Source organism: Tachypleus tridentatus, chromosome 12 (assembly GCF_004210375.1).
Source record: "Tachypleus tridentatus isolate NWPU-2018 chromosome 12, ASM421037v1, whole genome shotgun sequence".
Lineage (NCBI taxonomy): Eukaryota > Metazoa > Arthropoda > Merostomata > Xiphosura > Limulidae > Tachypleus > Tachypleus tridentatus.
In genome coordinates this window covers 8,242,344-8,257,923 of record NC_134836.1, presented here as the reverse complement: position 1 = coordinate 8,257,923, position 15,580 = coordinate 8,242,344, and the positions used below count along the sequence as shown (strand labels likewise).

General features: G+C 34.5%; 1 long non-coding RNA gene across 1 annotated transcript in view; it reads right to left on the bottom strand.

Moving 5' to 3' along the window:
* LOC143234864 (uncharacterized) overlaps positions 1–15,580 on the bottom strand; it is a 208,583-nt gene that overhangs the window by 108,659 nt on the left and 84,344 nt on the right. The gene's annotated exons all lie outside the window — the stretch shown is intronic.

Below are 15,580 nucleotides of genomic sequence, written 5' to 3'. Positions count from 1 at the left end.
ACCTGCTCCTGTTTATATAATTAAACTTTTACTTAACAAGCGTACGTCTTGCGTGCCAAGTAGAAATCACGTGATCTGTGAGCAGTGCTCGAGAGTGTAGGATGGTAACCACCCGCAGTGTTTCCTCTACCATTGGCCCGGCATGGCCTAGCGCGTAAGGCGTGCGACTCGTAATCCGAGGGTCGCGGGTTCGTGCCCGCGTCGTGCTAAACATGCTCGCCCTCCCAGCCGTGGGGGTGTATAATGTGACGGTCAATCCCACTATTCGTTGGTAAAAGAGTAGCCCAAGAGTTGGCGGTGGGTGGTGATGACTAACTGCCTTCCCTCTAGTCTTACACTGCTAAATTAGGGACGGCTAGCACAGATAGCCCTCGAGTAGCTTTGTGCGAAATTCCCAAACAAACAAACAAATCCTCTACCATTACTCGTACTTTTGGATCTTGCAATAACGTAGCTCATGTTTGTTTATTGAAAAGAGATGCATAATATATTTTGTGGTTCATTTTAACAGAATCAGATTTGGAATGTGATGCGTTACGAAACTTTACATGCATGTGGTCAGAAAAAAAATTCCAAATAAATGTGTGAGAATCATTAACTTTATACAGTTTAAAAGCTACAGACCAGAAAATAAACTACGCAGGTAAGTGATTCTTAACCTGTCTTTTAAGGTTGGTTTTTGAAGCTGTTTTAAACTAAATGTGTGGAAGAAACCCTGTTAATGGTAAACTATTTTGATTAAAAAGAAACAACTGAAGTACAAATGCAATAATTTCAATACATTTTGCTTAAAGTTAAATTATTATGGGACGCATAGATTACAACATATATATGATACAACGTTACACAAGGAAAAAACACGAATTATGTGTAAGAATATAAACATATTCTATTTCATATCTTCGTGATGCTAAAGAAATATAGTGATATGTTTTTTAAACATAAGTAACACATTTAAAACAACGTTAAACTGCTGCTATCTGGTATGAGCTAAGGATGGCTGGCATACGACAAATTAAGTGTTAACAAGAATTAAAGATTTTGAAAATGGTTTCAATCCATTTCATATACACCACCTAGATTCGTTTATTGCAACTACCCCTTTCAAGAACGAATATTTCAAAAATAATTTGTAACGCCATTAATAATAAAAATCTTTCACAGCTTTCCCATGCAGGAAACACATTCTTTAAGAACGTTCTAATTGAAGTTTTGTTTTAAATGGATTAAAAACGATTACAATGATTTTTTTTTATTATTTCCTTACTTGTGTGATAATGGAGAAAGTTATATATATATATATATATATACATACATACATGTATTTCAAAGCCACTAAAAACATCATTAAATCTGTTTCCTTGTAATATACAAAATTTAACCTTTTACTTGTATGGATTATTGTTAGGTAATTTGAGAGGACGCTTTCCTGGCTTCTTCATGACGCAGCATCTGGGAAACCTGTAAAACAAGGTTCATATACACATATACATCAGCTTTACCTGTTTATTGGATGTAACCACCCTTGAACTTGTCCTTAACTGTTTAACTTTGATGTTTACTCACATAGAAATGAAGATTAGGTTTATTTCTGTCATATCTTTTCTTACTACAGCAAAACAATTTGCAGTTAAGAAATGACTTTCAGAGATTCTGTTTTGTTGTATATGTTTATTTTATAAGTTCTTAAGGTCCTTAATTATCTTCTGAATTTACATTTGTACTTCATGAACAGTAAACTTCGATGGCAGAGAAGGGTGCAGGTGATGTTTAATAAATACATTTGTTCTGGTATGTGGCGGAGAAGGGTGCAGGTGATGGTTACTAAATACATTTGTTCTGGTATGTGGTGGAGAAGGGTGTGGATAATGTTTAATAAATGCATTTGTTCTGGTATGTGGCGGAGAAGGGTGCAGGTGATGTTTAATAAATACATTTGTTCTGGTATGTGGCGGAGAAGGGTGCAGGTGATGTTTAATAAATACATTTGTTCTGGTATGTGGTGGAGAAGGGTGTAGATAATGTTTAATAAATGCATTTGTTCTGGTATGTCAGTAGATACTTCCGATTCAATAAAAGCACTCTCCCCCCCAGTGGCACAGCGTTACGTCTGCGGACTCACACCGCTAAAAAACCGGATTTCAATACCTTGGTGGGCAAAGCACAGATAGCCCACTATGTAGCTTTTTGCTTAATTCTAAAACAAACAAACAAAGTATTTACTCCTTTGGAGTAAATCAACTTTCATTGAATACGTGATTAGTTTATTTGTTATATGTTATACGAAGCATAACAAAATATCACAGAACTCTTGGAACACCCATATAACAAAGGTAAAACGTTATTTGTTAGTGAGACAGGTAGACAAGTTTGTTTTTGAATTTCGCGCAAAGCTACTCGAGGGCTATCTTCGCTAGCCGTCCCAAATTTAGTGGTGTAAGATTAGAACTACTCATTATCACTCAACGCTAACTCTTGGATTGCTCTTTTACCAACAAATAGTGGAAGTGACCATTACCTATAACGCCTCCACGACTGAAAGGTGAGAATGTTTGATAGAATGATAATTCGAACCCACGATCTTCAGATTAATAGTCGAGCTCTCTAACCACTTGACCATGCCACGTGATTTGTTATGAACAAAATTCTAGAGCAGAAAATATATTGCCATATCTAAATATAAATTTTACAGGTTTACAAATAAAGCCTATTTTATGGTAAGATATATAGTTTTTGTTATTATGAACATCAACACTTTCACTGCTCCTTTCGTTAATAATGGGAACTTTACCTATGTTTCAGTGAATCACGTTTAGAATAAAGTTTAATTTCTTTATTAAATATTCTTTTGCAAATATTAAATAATTTAAGTTTTTGTAAATTCTATATTTAAATATATTATCGAATATATATATATTAATTTTATGTTTACGTTTTATGATTAAAATAATGCAATAAATATTTAACAAAAATTATCAATGTTTGCTTTAGTTTTTCACTCTGTGGGCTTAAATATATAATAACTTTTCGAATATATCATTTTGTTAATGCTGGCTTTATTGTCTTTATTTAATAGGAAACCTATGAAACAAAAAAAAAAGATGTTTATCTTGCTTTGGAATACGTGAATAATAACAAGTGATACAAAAACATTTGCACTGTTCAAGAACGCTTTGAAGTTTTTCGTCGTAACTGATTTTTTTAATAGTTCCAATGAAAAATATATTTCCTGAGAGCAATACATCAGCTCAATACAGATTATTTCTCACTGAAGTTACCTATAGAGACGTACTGAAGGTGTGTACCTGAAACTAATGGAACAATATGAAACGAGACTGAGCATATACGCCACACAGATGATAGTAAAGTCCTAGACACCAGTGCATCTTCATAACATAGAGACGTTACAGCATCACTGTAGGTCAACCAGGGTTAATAAATGTTAAGTGAACCAAATCAGATCCAGTTTAAAAATATTATTATTGAAAACTGCATGACTGAATTAGTTTAATAACTGTCGTGTTTCTAACGACTTTAGATATTATTACCATGATATTGTTTAGTTTATCAAAATGATGCAATGTTTAAGAATTCCTTTCATTGTTTTGGTATTTTTATCAATTTTCTTATTGTTATACGTTTTCTTGAGCACGGACAGGATTCTAGAGGGCGCTGGACTAAAAAGAGATTTTAAACATTTCCATCTCGTATGACCTTACAGTATATTGTAGCTCATGCAGCAAACTTTCAAACACACAGTTGTGAGAAAATTTCTGTAAATGTTCTAAACATTATGAACAATGCTACACCAAATGGGTGGAAAAACCCTGTTAGTGAATCCGTATTTATACTTTCGGCATTCTTTGACAATTGCTACGGGTTAACCAATCAGCAAGTACGTCTCATCGGAATGATCCAAAGTGACTTTAAAAAACCGCTTTATTGCCAGCTTTGGTACGAAAATATCTCATTACCTCTAGTAGTTGAAAGTGAAATGCGTTAGATATGGCTTGAGATTTGGAACAAAGCTGACCGTTTTGAGTTTTATCGACCACATATGATTAACTGTCCAGTACCTCAAGACAACTCTATTCTATCAAGCAACATTCCTCAGGGTGTATACAACTCAGTCCTATCAAACAACATTCCTCAGGGTGTATCCTTATCACTTCATCCTTGCTCTAATTCCACAGTCTTCTTCAAGTTAGCTGTTCCGCCAAGAAATATGGCTAAACATAAATTTGCTATTTGTGTGAAAAGTTTAGATTTCCAGAATGATATATCTTTTCGCCTTATTGAGTGGCTTTAACTTCAATTTCTACTTGGTGTGGACGAGTTAACCATTTACATATTCAACGTTCATTCCAATACTTACAAAGTGCTCCTTTATTATGAACAACTTGGAAAGATCACAATCATTCCAATTGCCTTACCTGGTTCTTTACCCAACACACCCTTAGAAAGAACCAAATTCCTTCACGAGAACTTATGGCAAAAACGAAGACACGAGTTGATTCCTTACAATGATTGTTTTTATAGACACATATATACTCATGAATTTGTTATCCTTTTATACGTAGATGAAGCTATCATTTCTGTATATCATAAAACATGGACTCAAGTGTTACGTCAAGTATTTAAAGAAAAACCACAGGCAGTGATGAAATATTCCTCTTTTGCAGTCCCAAACGTTTATTTTTTCGACGATTTTGGTCCTTCAAACACAAATAATGATGTGCCAAGATATATGCATATGTTGAGGTTTCTTTATCGTTCCAAACATTTTACCAAGCCAGGATTTGTTGTCAAGAGTTTCATAAGCACTAATAACACTCTTTCTGTGTTCAACCATTATGCTCTGTTCCCACTGTTTCCACATATTGCACGGACCATACTATTAAATGAAAGCGAAGTGCGACTTCATCATTACCGATCGAAGTGCCCCTCAGGAATGGCTGATGACTGCTTGGAAAACTTTATGAAATACAAAAGAAAAGACACGTTAATTCTTAAATATCAAAAGGAACTACTGACCAAAGTTGGTAGAGTACTAAGAGAACTTAGTTTAACATAATGCTGCACCATAAAGTTTTCTTTAGTTTAATTTGGAACTGAAAAAATGAAAATTATTACATACATATATAGTACATAATGAATCAATGAAATTATTTTTAACACTTTTAATGACAATAAATGCAACAATAAGATTTAAATTAGCTTTTAAAACTTTTTGCCTCCCTCCCTCTTAGAACAAGACTGAGAAGGTAGTTTATATATTATTCATTTTTTTCTCAATGACAATCCATTTGAAAAGATTCACCTTTTCTAATACCATTTTAGCATGATTTAAAACCATTATTTAAACTTATAATTGTATCGCTATTCTACGGAGGAACAACAGTGATAAGTCTTCGGATTTACAACGCTAAAATCATGGGCTGGATTCCCCTTAGTGAACACAAGAGACAGGCTGATGTGAGTTAGTTATGAGAAAAATCACACATACACACACTATATATTAAATTTAAAGTTGTGGAACACTGAATAACCCCTTTCGAAAAAATATGAAACTTTCTCACTTAAAGTTTTTAAAACGATTGGGAATAGTAAAATGCGTTTACATTTACATGATATATATTTAATTCAAGTGTAATTCAGTGGCTCAGCGGTAGATCTGACGGCTTACAACGTCAAATGTTATGCAGATTTATGTTTTAAAAACAGATCAAGTATAACTGTAACAAATTTCAATAGCGAAAATCTCAGTCACGTTGTTTTAAGAAATGTTCACTTTATACAGGTATTTAATGCAAAGTTAGTGAATTGGACTATCAAATTCAAAGTTTGTTTGTTTTGAATTTCACATTAAGCTACTCGAAGGATATCTGAGCTGGTCATCCATATTCAAGAACTGTTAAACCAGAGGGAAGGTAACTAGCTATTCAAAACCAATCACCCTATTCTTTGGAATACTCTTTTACCAACAAGTACTGGGATTCACCGTCACATTATAAGGAGCTCAAGACTGAAAGAGCGAGCATATTCAGTGAAGACTATTCGAACCTACGACTAGCAGATTGAGAGTCGAGTTAATTTATGTATTCAGTGACCATTGGGAATACGATATGTTTTTCAATCTTGCTGTTTATATCGCTTTAACTTCTCTTTTCCAAGCATTGTTACATAATTTATTTGTTGTTATTTCTATAATGAGAAGGTCTGAAAAAGTTGTTTATTTGTTTATAATTAACCATAAAGCTACACAATGGGTTATCTGTGCTCTGGTCACTATGGGTATCGGGTCCCGGATTTTGTGGTTGTAAGTCCACAGGCATACTACTGTGACACTGAGAGGCGTCTAAAAAGAGTATGTTAAAAAAAACAAATTAAAACCTCTAAAAATAAAACTTTCTTTCCAGTTCCATTCTAGTAAGTTGCTCCAACTATTTTATGTTGGTATTTTTCCTTTTTTTTTTTTTAGTAATAGACTTGAGCTCCTTTGTAATGTGCCTTATTTTATAACAAGTATAGTATATCGTCTCTCATTTATTTGTTAAGCTATTGTCCCATTTGGTTGTATCCTGTTTCTGGTCAGTCTTTCCTCGTTTCAACTTTATCCGATTATTTCTAAACTTGTCAGCTATATACCCTTCTTTGGCTGCCATATTCTCTTCTGCCAGATTAATCATCTCGTTCATGTTTTTTGATGATCTTTCCTTTAAGAGCACGTGATAATGAACTATTTACATAAAGTCTTCCAGCCTCTCAAAAGTGTTTCCACATTTAACAAATTTAATCCATCTTATAGAATATCAGTGTAGACGTGTCACAAACTGGGATGTAGTTTCTCCAGTGCCATGTTGGCTTCTCTAAACTTCCAACGTAAGCCTTATTTTTAAATTCATAGCATTTCAGCAAGGCCACTTTTAACTTGTATTAGATGACATCTTGTGATGTCATGTTTGTATTTACTGTAAGAAGTGGATTGAGGCAGACGACTCAGTTGTCTTTGTCCCAGGTCTGACTTTGGGCGAAACTTTCATATATGTTCAAGAAAACATTTATGTCGTTTTTGTGTTTACCAAATTTTGGCAGCTTGAGTTGATTGCAATTGAATCCATTGTCATTCTTAGATTTTTCATCTTTCTGTTGGATAAGCTTGAAGTTTCAATTTGTATGTTTATTCTCTGTGTTTCTAGTCTCTCTTCTTTCTCAACTTGTATCTTATTCTCTCTCCATGTCCTGCTCTTATTCGTGTACGTTCTTTCTTTTCTTTCCAACTCTCTCTTCTGTCGCCGCTCCTTTCCTCTCTTGTTGTTGTTGTTGTTTGACTTTAGAAGTTTGCCATATTTGAGCCCAAGACGTTCATGTGTTTCGATACATTTATCAAATTCGGTTGACGTGTTTAAATAACGTGGCTGTAAACCTTAATACCTTCGCTACTATTACAGCTATGTGTATATAAGTCTACTTATTTCCACTGTCGTTCATATCTTCTTTCATCGCATTTTACCACTGTATAATTATGGCTGTCTCTCCAAGTGTCAGTTTTATGGTGCTAAATTCTTTACAGGATGGGGGACGTTATTATCATTCCCACTCTTGGCGGCGGGTGGTGATAACTAGCAGTCTTCCCTCTAGTCTTACACTGCTAAATTAGGGACTGCTAGCGCAAATAGTAATCGTGTAGCTTTGCGCAAAATGCAAAAGAAACCTAACTAAACCAGAGCACAAATAGCCTATTGTGTAGCTTTGTGCTTAATTTCAACCAAACAAACACTTAAACTGTAGTTATTATTAACACTTATTATTGTAGTTTATAAGATTGTCTGAAAATTGAAGTTTGTGACCCTGTTGATTTTCTAAAGTGAACAATCATAGTGGTATGCTTACTATTCAGATATTACACAAATCTGGAGAGTTAATCAGAATTTTAAAGGTAGTGAAACTTGTAATAGTATGAATTATACTGGACGGTGCACAACCCTTGATTTTTCTTGAAAACAAAAACAGATTGGCAAGAGATAGAATCAGTCTTAAACAGGTAGCAGTACAATGAGTCTTATCACGTAACTTCCCACTCAGGAGGAAGTGAGAATCAGTTGATTAACCTGACAAACAAAAAAAAACTTTTTGAGAATTAACTGCATTAGAGTTACTGTTGTAAACTACATAACTATACCTTCTCTTCTGATGGTATAATGGTGTAGAATGATTCGATATTAAAATTAGCACAGTGAACGTTACTATAATTCTTCAGTTTCTAAATTGCCTGATAAAACTCAAAACTGCCATTTATATTCGTTTGTAGTAAATATATATATATAATATGTATTTAGATTATTATTATTATTTCTTATAGCATTGGGCTATCTACTGAGCCCACCGAGTAATATCGAACCCCTAATTTTAGCGTTGTAAATCCGGAGACTTACCGCTGGACAAGCGGGGGGCAGTGTATTTAGAATGTTTACTAAACATCCAGCCAAAAGTATTGTATATTCCAATTTTAAATATTATAGTTATGACAGACATTTTTCTTTATGAATTTTTATCCATCCATAGAAGATTTCTGGAAGACTTCCTGATGGTCTGATAATCCAAATTTCATTGATAATATAATTATTTTTCAATAGTAACGAATGTTGTATTTTTAATTTAGCCTCCACTTTTATCAGTAGGATCATATTTTAAGTCAACAAATTTAGTACTCACAGTTTCGTAAGATGTTCTTACATATCTCTGATAAAAATGGATATTATTTTAGATTTATAGTTTCTGTTGATTATGAAAAGTTTGATAAATATCGTTCATTAAATTCTTTTGTTGCTGTAAGTAGAATAATCTCTTTGATATAATTACGTTTTATTTTTTATTTCTGGAACACTCAAAGTTTCTGTCTGGGTGGATGTAACCAAGGAAGAAATCTGTAAAGAGTTGTTTCCAGATGATGTTCATTGGTTTTATGTAAGATGTTGTAAGTAAAGTTTTTGTCAGGAATATGTACAAGCTGATTTTATGTCTAAAGCTCGGATGGTTTGATTTGTTTTGAATTTCGCTCAAAGCTACTGGAGGGCTATCTGCGCTAGTCGTCATTAATTTAGCAGTGTAAGACTAGAGGGAAGACAGCTAGTCATCACCACTCACCGCCAACTCTTGGGCTACTCTTTCTACCCTTTTACCAGCGAATAGTGGGATTGGTCGTAACATAATAACGTACCAACGGCTGAAAGGACGGGCATGTTTGGTGCAACCGGGATTCGAACCTGCGACCCTCGGATTACGAGTTGAGTGCCTTAGCCACCTGGCCATACCGGGCCGTTTGAGGCCCAAAGAATAGCACAGAGTCTAGAAAGTAGATTTTATGTGAATTGTTACATAGTATGACCAGAATTGTTTTACTTTGCTAAAAATTAGATTTGAAGTAATCAAAATATAATATGCAAACCAGGTTTTCGTATCAGCTGTGATACGGATCTTTCGAAATTATGAAACCTTTTGAAAATCATTATAAGTTTTCCAGGTTATAATAGTATTTCAGAAATGGAATTATCTTATTAAAGTCCATGAAGTTAAAAGATGGCCCAACAGAAGATAATCATAAATTTAAGAAGTGTAGATAGACATTTTCTTTCTCATATTATAGAATCTGAAAATAGCTTAATGATACGTTTCTGGATGTTGAAACCTTGTAAAAATCATGCTAGCATGCGTGTATAAATCTTTGTCAAATATCTCTATAGATTTATTTAAATGTCAAATTTTTATTGATCAGAATTATAAGGAAATGAATTTCAGTTTGTGTTGGATACCAACTATAAAGTTAAAAAATGTGTGATACTTGATTATAATTTAATATACAAGTTGTTTTAAACTATACAATATTGAGGTTGTCTTATAGTCTGTATAATAATTATTCTCAGTGAAGATAAAGAACTTTTCTCTCACAGTATTAGTTTTTCCCGTTTTGTGCTGTCCTATATACGCGAATATTATAATTTTTATAACTCATGCCATAAGCCTTTCACACACACACACGTTTCTCATTCAAATCAACATGTGTACTCTCTCCACCAATAGGAGAATAGCACTATCACGTGACGCTTATGACTTCCTCTATGCGCCACTACCAAATTGTTACTTCTCGTTTCGCAATGCTCGACCAAGCAAACAATCATGTAACAAATAACACAGAACTATACAAACCACTTTTCCCAATTAACATAAATAACAATAACATTAATACCGCAAACGACTAACAACTCTGCTAACCAAAAAAATCACAAAAAAAGAACTTAGAAAAGCAGTAAAAACACAAAAAAAGGAATCACCAGGAAATACCGGCATACAAGCCATCCTCATCCAAAAAGGTACACCGAAATTGTTTGACCATCTATTAGCAATCTATAATCTGGCTACATCCCAGTTTCTTCGTAGCATGCTAATATATTAATGTTCCACAAAGAAGTTAAGCCAGTCAATAAACCAAACAGTTATCGACCAATCAGCCTGACCAACTGTGTAGGCAAAATTCTAGAACGCATAATCAGTAATAGACTCTCCACATTCCTGGAGATAACATCAAAATTACCTGAGGAAAAAACGGATTCAGAAAATTTAGACAAACAACAGATAACTTAGTTAGATTAACCGAAACAATAACAGACAACTTCAATAAAAGAGAATGCATTGTCGCTTGCTTTTTCGACATCGAGAAGGCATTCGACACTGTATGGTATAACGGTCTCAGGTTCCACATGAACAAAATGGAACCTTCTCGTGGAATTATTCACTGGCTGTACAGAAAATGTAGAGTGAACGTAGAGGGAATATTCTCGGAGTTCTTCACTTCAGAAGCTGGCGTCCTTCAAGGAGGGGTGGTTGGCCCTATCCTCTTTATCATGTATTTGAACAATACGCCACTAAAGATCCTTATCATGGATACACATCACAGTTCGCCGATGATGTAGCCATCTGGAAAGTGTCCCAACACCAGCAATAGCAGCCATAAATATACAACCACAATTAAACAGAATATGTTAATACTGCCAAAAATATAGAATCAAGATAAATACAGCTAAAACCCAACTAGTGGGTTACAAAGTTAACAAAACACCGAAAAGTACAACCAGAGATTTACATGAATGGAATACTTCTCCAGACTGCTACATTCGCAAAATGTCTAGAACTAACTTATGATTCAAAACTCACATGGACAAACCATTTAAATAATATAAAAACTAAAGTCTGGCGAAGAACAAACTATGCTAGGAGTCTAATTAGCGAAAACAGTGGAACAACATCTGACAGTATCCTAAAAATATACAAAACACACAAGAGACTTGTAATAGACTATGCAGTTCCACTGTTGAAAACCAAACTACACACAATACAAAATATGGTACTCACGACGCCATATAAAGTACCTAGAACAGCCTCGTCAAAGTTTATGCGTAAATATTCAAACATACCAATACGAGCAGATAGATTCCTACGTAGTACAATAAAATATTTCGATAAAAATTGGAGGAAAAATGAACTACTATGCGAACTCAACAGGTGCTTCATATAAGATGAAGATAGTCCTAAACACCTCTCCCCTGGGAAATTATACATTAGATCAATAAGAATAAATAAATAAACAAATTAAATTGAAATAAATAAATACATAAAATAATAAAAATATGCCACTAATGAACTAGACATTAGTGAGGAACTTACTAATAAACACTGAATAGTTTATGTAAATGTTTATTAGCTAATCCTGACACTAATGAAAGTGTCAGTTATTATAGAACTGTAAAGAGAAATAGTATATTCGCACCAAATGTATTGATGAATGATACATGGACATTGCCCTGCTAGGGGTCCGAGTAAGTGCGGGTTACTCTGGCCCTCATGTAATATTTATTAATGCATTAAACAGTTTAGATAAACAAAGAAAAGGAAGATGGAAGAGGTCAAGTGCACCTGACCCTCCTGGGCATATATAAATACCAAAACAACGAGGGTTTGTTTTGAAGTTCGCGCAAAGCTACTCGAGGGCTTTTTCTGCTCTAGCCGTCCCTAATTTAGCAGCGTAAGACTAGAGGGAAAACAGCTAGTCATCACCACCCAACACCAACTCTTGAACTATTCTTTTACCAACGAATAGTGGAATTGACCGTAATATTATAACGCCCCCACGGCTGAAAAGGCGAGCATGTTTGGTATGACGGGGATTCGAACCCACGACCCTCAGATTACGAGTCGAGTACCTTAACCACCTGACCATGCCGAGCCCAACAACACGCGCGCGAGAGAGAATGCTCGACTTCAGACATCCTTTTTTTTTTTCTGTTTCTGCTACGGAGTGATTTAAATCTAACTTACGTTATATTTCTTTTCAAGAGATTTTCACTTCCATTTGAGAGCATTTATTTGCTCGTGTTTTACTATGAAATCTTTCGCTTGTTTGTTCAATGTCAAGCATGAATTCCGAAGTTCACGTTACTACTTTGGAATCTTCTCACTCGTCTGATGTCGTACTTCAAGGTCACAGGTGTGGGTAACCCGTCGGGGAAGTTATTGACATTTATTTGTGCTTTCCTTGTTGTTGATATCCTTAGTGTGGTGATGCCATATTGTTATTGAAGTGTTTTCCAACTGCTTATCTGAAGATACTTTCGTGTAACCGCCCCACACAACAGGCTATTAAGTCCGACACACGATTGCCAGGGGGTTTTTACTCCCGCCTGTTTGTGGTTCCCCAAACGACCAGAAACAAGAAACCAGTCATTTCCCTGTTCCATCTCAATCAGTACATTCAGGCCCGGTGTTTCCACATGAAATTCTATTCTTATTAATTGGTGGAACAGGATAGAATAATTCATCAAATCAGTTGCATTCTAAAGTCATTAAACAAACACGTGTGGACATTGACAAAATATATATAGTTATTTAAAGCTCTGAATATAACTATGGTAACCGAAGTAAAATTTTCACTGACTGTGTTGTAATCAAGAAGTAGAAAAGAATAATTCATCATGTAAATTTGTTTTATAAAGTAGCTAAAATGAATTGTGTGACACTGATGAAAAGAAGTAATTATTTAAAGCTCTTCAAACAACTCAGTGATGTCGAGAAAACCCACTTGTAGAGAAAATACATACGTTTATAAAATGCAATGTGATAACTGCCACGACTTCTATATTGGAGAAACAAGTAAAAGAATGGAAACCAGATTCAAAGAACATAAAAAGTCACCTTCACACGTTTTCGAACACTGCAAGTCAAATAAACACAACTTAACCATAGAAAACACTCAAATACTAAATAAAGAAACAAACATAAAGGAACGCAAAATTAAAGAATCCTTACTTATACAACAACTCAAGCCCAAAATAAACCAATACAAAGGAACACCTTTATACCCATATTAAAAATAATATAATAATATAAATTATATATTCAAACATCTAAGCACGCCCTCTACATTCCGACACTCAAGTACACAACCCCTTTCAAACATGTGGTCAGTTACCTCTTCCTTTCTTTGTGAACCTGACGATGACTGAAGAAGGTCGAAACGTTGTTCGCTCCTCTACGTAAAAATATTTTCTCAACCCAAACGAGCCGTTTTTACATATATATTCTTCACACAACTGTGATAACCAACAGCGTAATGAACATTTCTATATACGTTTGACTTGAATTTAATGTGTTATTTTCAAACAAGTGAACAGTGTGCTGTTTGTTGTCGAAATGTGTCACCAACAAGTCAAAGGCACTTCGGTCTATTAATGAGTATAGAAACCTGACATTCAAGTAATCCAATAAACTTTTCAAACACTATTTCTCACATTTATAAAAGTTAAGACCTTAACCTCTTCTCATAAACTAACACAATTAAATAAACATACTTGTTGCTTTCCTCTGAACCCATTGAACGAATCAGTATCCTTTCTTAAATAAGACCAAAACTATACACAGTATTCAAAATGAAATCAAAAGAGTGATTCCAAAAAGATAAAGATTTTTATTTTTTTTACTTATATCTAATCTATAGGATGTTGTTTTGAATTAAGCACAAAGCTACACAATGGGCTATCTGTGTATCGAAACCTGGTTTTTAGCGTTGTAAGTCCGCAGACATACCGCTGACCCACTGGGGGGATAATCTATAGGAACACGCCCTAAAATTCTTCTAACACTACTACTAACAACAGAGCAATGCCTCGGTGCCATAAATGATTTGAGCCTCACTATGCCAGGAGTCTTTTTTAACATAATATAATCTCACGTTTTCGGACAACATGGGAGTTATTGGTATGTCTCAGATGTCCCATCCTCTAAACTAAATTAAAATTTAAAAAATCTTAAAGCCAATCATTTATACACTTATCAATCTTTCTTTAACTCATTTAAATTTACTGCTTCTATAACATCTGAGGGCAACCCATTAAAAACAGCAACCACCCTGTTAGAAAAATAAAGCTGCCTTAGAGAAAGATGACTCCTACCCTGCTAAAATTTATATTTGTGTCCTTTAGTCCTGATGTTCTCACTGGTAGCTGAAAACCTCTGGTGAGAAAAGGGTTTGTTAAAAATAATCAACTTACTGATGATAATACTGGTACAGCGGTAAGTCTACGGGCTTATAACGCTAAAATCAGGGGTTTGATCCCCCTCGGTGGACTCAGCAGATAACCCGATGTGGCTTTGCTATACGAAAACACACTTACAAACACACCTTTATAATATTAAACATCTCAATCAGATCCACCACTAACTCTCCTTTTTTCATAATAAAACTATATGAGAAATTTCACATTCTCCTCATATGACAATCCTTCCATCTTAGGTACCAATCTAGTAAACCTTTTCCAGCCCTTACATGCAATTCAATGTCTTTTTCAAGGTAAGGAGCCATAAACTGAACACAGTATTCCCAGTGTGACCAAACCAGTGACCTGAACAATAAAATGATAACCCCTTTAGACTTACATTCAATATTTATGTAGAAAAAGCAAAATCCAACAACCCAGCCATCTCATAATTGTTATATGCTAGTTTTTATTTATCATCCCTTAAGTGTTTTACCCCATTTTAATGTTTTATTTCTTTTAATGTATTTAAAGAAATCCTTACTGTTAATACTTAAATTTTCTGCCAAATTTTCTCATACATCCTTTTTGATGTCTAATTATATATTTTACCAACCTTCTTGATCTTCTAAAATATTCATAATTTCTCTTAAATTTATTGTGTTTTTCTTTAATTCTATGTTTTAAACCATTTGTGAGCCAACCTTGTTTTTTTTTTTTACTTGTAGCGACCCTTTTCTTTTTAAAAGAAATACGTTTACCGTGAATAATTAACATTTTTCATCAAGTAATTAGTGTCTCCAAATAATTCATCAGCCCAGTTCACAACAGATTATTCTTCTCGCATCCCTTTAAAATTACGCCCGGCATGGCCAGATGGTTAAGACACTCCAGTTATACCAGACATGCTCCCCTTTCAGCCGTGATATAATGTGAGGGACAATCCCACTATTCGTTGGTAAAAGAGTAGCTCAAGAGTTGGCGGTGGGTGGTGA